This window comes from Pseudopodoces humilis, chromosome 4 (genome assembly GCF_049639895.1).
Source record: "Pseudopodoces humilis isolate 2021_Gansu_Grassland_sample_001 chromosome 4, ASM4963989v1, whole genome shotgun sequence".
Taxonomy (NCBI): Eukaryota; Metazoa; Chordata; class Aves; order Passeriformes; family Paridae; genus Pseudopodoces; species Pseudopodoces humilis.
Window position 1 is genome coordinate 63,790,246 of NC_142203.1, and position 6,186 is coordinate 63,796,431.

Genomic DNA, 6,186 nt, shown 5'->3' on the forward strand with positions numbered 1-6,186 from the left:
TGAGAAAAGAAAGGGTCCTCTTGAGAGGGCAATAAGCCACCAGGCCTCTTGCCTGTTTTCTGCATGCATTTTCTTTCCCACTACTAATGTCATAGGGCACCTCTGTGCCTAAAAGGTCAGAACAAAATAGCAGAATAGCAAAATGCAAAACAAACAAACATCCTTCTTTAGGCAGGATATTCCTTTAGTTCTTCCTCATGAGAAGGGTTGACTAATTATTTTCTCCCTTCTGTCTTCCAGTTTGTCTTATTCATATCCTTCTCAAATTGCAAACAGTATATTACTAATCAGAATGAACATACTGTGTAATGTATCTGCCTGTGTGGGAAGAAAAAGCAGTAGAAAGTCCTTTTGTTTGTATTTGGTTGGAATGATTTAGTAAGTTTTACTCACAGCTAATTCAAAACTCTAATAATAGCCTGGTGGAACACATGCAACTCATGGTTTAAACTTCTTAGTTTTAGATAAAGGCTTAGGCAAGCAGGTGACAATAATTGATATGAGCATTGCAAAGACAGTATAGAATTACCTCTTATCATACTGCTGTTGATCCTTCTCAAGTGCTGGGACTGGTTTTTTGCAGTGCAATGTGAAATACAAAGACTTCTGTGTGTACTGTTCAGGCTTATTAGCATCCCCTTTTCAAAAGCAGGTTGAACCAGGTGACCTGTACAGGTCGCTCCAACCCAAAACTTTCTGTGACTGTGTGGCTTTGTGTCACTACAGTGGTAGTAGCTCTTTAGTTCAGTGCTTTCTGTTCTTTTTCAGTGACAAATACATTCACTATTATTTCTGCAGCAGGCAGAGAACTAATGAGGCAGCAATGATACTCTCCCTCATTGTCATGAAGAAATAGTGAGGATTGAACGTAGAATTCTGTTAAGAGAGCAAGAACTCTAGGCCTGTGAATATCTGGTTCTTGACCCTTCCTTTGAGATATTCTGTCTACTGTCACAGTGTCCCAACAAGTCTATTCTACATTTTTAATACATAGTTTAGAAGTCAGATACTCCTTCCATTGTAATGCCTAAAGATAATGAAAGAAATAATTATCACATATCTAAAATTATTTTCCAAGATTTTCTGCACCCCTGTCCCATTTGATTAGTTTTGGGGGAAATGACCAAAACCAAAACCACTTGTTCTGTCTTTTTCTGGATTCCACAGAATAAAGAGAAAAAACCACCAAAAATCCCAGAAAAAAGTTACTCGGTGCTTACTTTTAAGAAGGATACAGTTTTTAAAAACAGCTCACAGATTTTCTGGAAATGAGAATTAATTTCTTGACTTTTTACCTATGCACCAAACAGTGAGAGTGTCATTCTGGTATTTCTATGAGAGGTGATTCTGAACTAAGAGACTCAGACATGCATTTAAATACATCTGATTTGTTTCCCTTTTAAATTCTAAGGATACAGTTGTTGCAAGAGAAGCACCACAGTAAAACATGTTCAGACCAGCCTCCAGATCCTGTTTCCACTTCAGGTTTCAGTTTTTATTATTCCCTATCAGCCAGCAGAACGGTTGCATGGCCCAGAAACTCAGAAGCTCTTTTCAAGGGCAGTACACTGTTCACTGTTTGGTGTATGAAACTGATGATCATCAAAAGAGTAGGACCTAGAATTTGTAAAAGAGCTATTCAGGTAGAACATTTCTACATTTATTTTTCAGTTAATACACTTACTTTCACGTGATAGATTTTTCAGCTCCACTTCCCATGTTTTAGCGATGTAGTAGGAAAAAGAGTCTTTGATTCTTCATAATAAAATGAAAGAAACAGCAGCAAGAGTTTACACAATCTGTTTTTGTTAGAGAAATTAAAGAAGACACCATGAGGGTAGGAAGGAATGGACAATCCTGAGACACAGGGAAGATCACTGATTACCTAAAGTAACATAAGAAAGGAAGTGAGTACAGAAAAATCTCTTAAAGTTTTGTTTCACTGTGATGCCTGTATTACTGTGCAGAGTCACCCACTCTCATCCAATCCAAACACTCCCACTTACTTTTATCCACCTCTGTTTCTTACCTTACAGTTAAACAACTGCACTTTAACTGATTTAACTGATTTAAGATCTATCTTCCTGCTTTTTGTTTGAACAGCATCTTTCTCAAGTTACTCCCATGTCTTGCTGAGAACAGTAGGTGCTGCAAAAAAAAAAAGATAAATCTGGGTACAGAGAATTTGATATAGAGGAACCAAGATTCACCTACATAAAGAGATGATATATGAGCTAGGCTTTAAAAATGTGCAGAAAGTAAAGAGACAGTGATGTGGTTAGATAGGGAAAAACCGATGGGAAGATCTCGTGATGTACGGGAAGGTAGGGCCCCTTTTTCTCCAAAGTTCGCTAACCCATAACAGCGCGGTGATGGCGTAAGCATAACACGGCTATATAAAGCCACGCAAGCCAGAAATAAACGCTTTTCACCGTCCACCACATTGGTGTTTGCATGTGATTAGCCTGACAGGCCTGTACGTTAGCCATCGTGTCTTTCACGAACCGGGTCGCCTCGCCTCATCTGAGGCAACAAGACAGCCACACAAAAAAGGACATGGAGGAGAAATTATTAGTGTTAATAAATGCAAAGATATCATGAGTGCTTCATAATGTCTGAAAAACAAATACATTATGAGCCAGGAAAAGACATTGCATGTCCAATCACTGTAGATGATACATCTATTTGTTAGATGGTAGACTAACTGTACATGGCCGATCCAAAGACTTTTATATAAATGACTGATACTGAAGAAACAGAGATGTGATGAGCAGTCAGAGAAGGGAAAGGAGACTATAAAGTCTGGAAAACCCAGGGAAGATGCAGCTTGGACAAGCACAGGTAATGAAAGAAAGTGAGAAAAATGCAGCTGTCAGAACTGGAAAACAACCAGGGTATGAAGGATATGACATATGCCTCTCTTCATTCTGGCCAAACCCCTTGGAAGCGGAGTTGGAAGGAAGGAAGAGGAGAATGACAGTTACTGGAAAAGGTATCTATGCACAGATCAATAAAAATGCATTTGGTTCTTGAATTAAAGTAAACAGACTAAATAATCAAAGTAAATAGCAGCCTTTTCTCCTGTCACTGGTATTGACTCGTGACTGTTTTTTTGATTGAAAATTATACTGCTAATTCTTTTTTGTTTAATGATGAAATCAAGTTTAAGTTAGGGATATTCTTCATTATGCTGTAGATTGAGTTCGCCAATAGCTGAATCACAGGCTTGTAGCAATTCGCTAAAAAGGGGAAAATCACTGCTCCAACCCCAAAGTAAGCAAAGGGTGTTTCTTGTTCTATCCAGAGAGGAAGTGGTGAGCACAGTATTAGATGAATTGCAGTCCTCACTTTCTGAGATTGAAATCAGCCATACTGTCAGTTGTCAATACAATCAAATAAACCTAGAGCTTCAGCATCAGCCTGACTACAATACTTCAACTGAATAAGAAACAAATTTAATATTTAATGAATTATTATAGCTACATATTTATATGTGTTTATATCCTTCATAATTTCTAAAGGAAAAATAAGGCTCATTTTGCAAAGGCTTACATGCTAAATTTCTGGCATGTGAATGCTACTGAGTTAGATGATCCTTCTCACACACGGTACTTGAAGGGTCTGAAGTTGTAGTCAGATTCTACAGTACACTAGGCATATTAAAGGACTAATACCAATGAATTTATTACATATTTTGCAGAAATGCACTCTCATTTCCTAAACTTTAAAATAAATAGTCTGTACAGGAACATCTTGCTATTCTCCAAACTGTGGGGCAGTTTGCTAAGGGAACTGCACTGTGACCTCTGTGTGTGATTGATAGCAATGAGCAGAACAGAATATTGCCAGTATCCAGACAAAGGCAGAGTATAAGCTGGGAGTATAAAGTGAGCACTTTTTTACACAAGACTTTCAGTCTGTCTCAAAGAGCTAAAACAAACAAAAGAATTAAATATTATAAACCAAATTCTTAGGAACAATGCAATAATGCTGTCTGGTGATCTCTCTGACTCTATATAGGGACTTGGGGTCTCTAGATACTCAACAACATCTTACTTAAGTATCCTTGAATAGTTGGAATAGTTGTGCAATGAAAACCTGTCTTTGGAAACCTTGGGAACAAATACAGGAGGTACTTTCTAACAATTATTTAATCTACATAAGTGAGTCAGAGGATCCCAATCCTGTCTTGACTTGAGACAGCAGGAACATATTTTAGTGGGTTCAGGTTACATCTGTGCTCAATTTAGGAGCTGGTTCCAGCTTTTTATCAATGTGACTGGGAGTAGATTTAAGGATTTGTGTGAGTCCAGTGCTCTGGTACCTCAGAGGAGATGAGGCTGCGTTGTTACGCACTCCTTGTTATGGCTTGCTGCTGGCTGGAATGAACAGTGTGAGCTGTAACCATACAGTGCTGTCAAGGTACAAACACTGTGCTAGTGCATCTCTTTGGAATGTGCTGCAGCTACAGTACTGTGCAAGCATGGCCCACAGCTTGCTGAGGCTAGGATGTATGTTTCACAGAGGCCTTGTGCTCACACTGTGTCAAACAATAATCCAGGAAGAAATAAAAAGTTAATTCAGAGATTTAGGTAATTGCACCTCTGTTTTGTAAATACACTGTTTATCTTACAGTACATTGTCATTGAAGGGTTATCTTATTTGAATTTACTCTGGGACTGTTTTACAGTACTTTATTCCAGAGTATAAATCCAGTGTGTTGGTTCTTTTTTCCCAGAAAAGGGGTATGTCCTTCTGGCATAGATTGACCCACTTCAAATGAACAAAGTACTCTTATTTTGGAATAAGACTGAACCTTCTCACAGTTTTTCAAGGACAGCTAATTTTTTCTGAATTCAGTATCTAATTGGAGACAGTTTTCAAATGTAGGCTCCCTACTTATTTCAGAGGTGTCAGGAAAATTATATCTATTCTGAGGAGTGATGCCCTAATTGTTGTGCCGACTTCTGCCTGCACTCAGGTAATAGGAAGCTTGACAACCTCTGGGTATATTGCAAGTCCCACATGGGAGCAACCTGAGCTTTCTTGCCATTGCAGAGAATACTGTGACAACACTGATATTCCAATATCCGGTTATCTTCATTCAACTCTGATATGCACAAAACAAAACCAAATTAGCAACATATAAATACACAGAAATACCCAAGAAGCATTTTCAGTAAGAATACAAGATCAGACTTCATGGATTTCACTGCACATTGTGCCATAACCACTGAAATTCTGTGGACTTCCAACATTCATTTCTCCTGGTGTATGCAACCCTGTGCGCTCAAATATGGGGTAAATTTATATGCCCAGAAGGTGATTAGAATTAGGATAGGATTCCTGCATATAGCTGCACCTCTGAGTGTAGGATCTCACATGGTCCAGCTGAAGCACAGCTCTCTTACTTCACAATCTTCTGCTCAGCAAATTACAAATCAGGCCAATGTTCAAGGTGGTGCACAGAATAGAGAGCAGGAAAGAAACTGCTGTGCTTTGGAAGGAAACTGGAATGCTTATAGACCAGAGATGCATGGAAGGTACCACTGGGAGAAAAGTAAAACAGGACCTGGCTCAGCATGTTAGGCTTGAGGATGTTCCTCAGGTGGCAGCAGGGACACCCAAAGACAATAGGCACTGTGGAAATATCAGTATCAGGTTATTGAATGTTAGCCAGAATTTTCTGTGGTTGTTGATTTTAATTGCCTGCCATTCATCTTTTCGGGTAGTGTGGCAACAGTTTCTAATGCATCCTTTTCAATTGGTGCTCTCAAACTATTTAACCCTTTGAGCATACTAAGACACCCCAAAAAATCTTTACAACAGTATGTCCTGTATGGATGGTAACTGTGAAACAGAGAAGCACAGTGCCTGTGTAAATTACAGGCCACATAGCTTTCTCAGTCTTGCCTGAGAAAGTGGCCTGGGAAATTATGAGGAGGATTTAAAACAATCCTCAGAGACAGAAGACAGCCTTGCAGGTGCTGTTTGTCTGTTCCTTGTTTTCTTGCAGGAGAAGGTCGAGGGGTGGTGAGCCCCACTAACCAATGATGGTGATGTGTTAGTTTACTAACCAATAAGAGTTTCTTTTCTGCACTTTCCATGTATCGGTCTATAAAAAAGATCTGAAGCAATAAACCGAGGGAAATTCTCCTGATGGACTCCTGAGAGAGTCTGTGTCGT